We start from the raw sequence: 1,899 nt of genomic DNA on the forward strand, positions 1-1,899 counted from the left end.
GGTTGACATTGACGCTCAGACGTCACACGAGTGTTGCACCAGGTGGCTGGTCAGCGTCCTTGGTTTGTTAACGCCTTGTGCTGCAGCTTAGGCGACAAGCTAATCGGCCCCCTTGTTGTGGAAGCCACACTGAACAGGGGAGGACGTCGTAAGTTATTCCAAGGGGAGCTACTCATTCTGTTGGAAGATGTACGCCCTCATAGTGCAACAGAACATATGGTTGCAACGTTCTGATTGTCCAGAGCATTACTCCGCAAGAGCCAAAGAAGCACCGAACGGTCGTCTCCATGGTCGCTAGCTGGGTAGAGGTGCAGCGTCACCCGAACTCACGTCCCGGATTTTTTTTTTTTTCGTGGGTTTAACTGAAGAACAAACTGTTCTACAGAACGTGATAGAACGAATCGGAAATGCTTGCGCAAACATTCCAGCACCCATACTTTTAAGTTGGTTACACGTAAAGCACACGGGCAACGGCCTTGCCGCAGTGGATACATCGGTTCCCGTGAGATCACCGAAGTTAAGCGCTGTCGGGCGTGGCCGGCACTTGGATGGGTGACCATCCAGGCCGCCAGGCGCTGTTGCCATTTTTCGGGGTGCACTCAGCCTCCTGATGCCAATCGAGGAGCTACTCGACCGAATAGTAGCGGCTTCGGTCAAGAATACCATCATAACGATCGGGAGAGCGGTGTGCTGGCCCCACGTCCCTCCTGTCCGCATCCTCCACTCAGGATGACACGGCGGTTGGATTGGCCCGGTAGGCCACTCATAGCCTGAAGACGGAGTGCTTTTTTGTTGTTTTTTTTTGTTTTACATGCACGCCACACGCGAATTAATAAATGTGTAGAAATGGAAAGTCGACAGTTTGAGCATTTGCTGTGAATCACAATTACGGTGAGATGCAAGGGGACTCATTGAAATTAAGCATCCCAATGGGAAAAGGCAAGGGAATTCACGGAAATCAAGCATCTCGATGGCAATTTAAGTGTATTACGTTCACGTCATTGTTCGTGGATCATGCTGAACACAGATTCTAACCAGACATGAAAACGCCAAACGTTATCGTACTGTGCAATCAAATTTGTAACACTAAAATAAATTTCGAGTGTAAATATCAACTGTTAGGACAGCCTTTTACACTTACATCGGAAATGAAATGTAGAATCAATGCGTCCGTTTTTCATTGCGAAAATACGCACACTTAATTTTTACAGCGCCTTGTAGCTCGAATAGAAAACAACGGTGCGTAAACTGTACATAGTTTATTGTCTACAAGCCGAACATGCAATAAAGTGGGGAGGGGGGGGTGTGTGTGAAATTTAAAGATACACCCTGATCACGCTGGCCATTTGTAGCCACAGACAGATGTCCTCTTTACTAATATCAAATTTTCACCTAGAACCTTTTTTTCGTGTCATGCGTCGTTTTCCAGATATTTAGTTGTCTGAAGTCACAACAAACAGTCTGCATCTACCGGCGTCTGTCAAGCTCAGCTACTCCAGAGCTGTCACGCAAGCGCCTGCACCGGACTCGCTGGCGACCTCGAGTGGGCACAGCACTGCGTGAGACCTCCGCCACTTCCAACCTTCACACGCTCCACTGCAACTTCACGGAACCAGCGCTCCTGCCTTCCAGCAGTGCTCGTCTTGTAAGGCTGTAGAAGTTCGGGAGGTGGAAGATGAGATGCTGGGGGAAGTAAAGCTGTGAGTCGTGCCTGGATACCTCAGCCAGTGGAGTTCTTGCCTGTGAAAGGTAGCGGTTCAAGAACACAGTATTGATCCTTGTAGGTAACGTTCCCCCTGTACTATCTTGACCCCTGCTGTAGTAATACCGAGAAAGATAAGCTCGACTAAAGCGAACTGGAAACCACTAACCTATTAATGAGCAAATACGTTTGATTAG

General features: G+C 48.4%; 1 pseudogene; it reads left to right on the forward strand.

Annotated features, from left to right (window-relative positions):
* The first annotated feature begins 466 nt into the window (after window positions 1-466).
* LOC124556396 lies at window positions 467-584 on the forward strand (annotated as a pseudogene).
* The last annotated feature ends 1,315 nt before the right edge of the window (window positions 585-1,899 follow it).

The sequence above is a fragment of the Schistocerca americana genome, chromosome 1 (genome assembly GCF_021461395.2).
Source record: "Schistocerca americana isolate TAMUIC-IGC-003095 chromosome 1, iqSchAmer2.1, whole genome shotgun sequence".
NCBI lineage: Eukaryota > Metazoa > Arthropoda > Insecta > Orthoptera > Acrididae > Schistocerca > Schistocerca americana.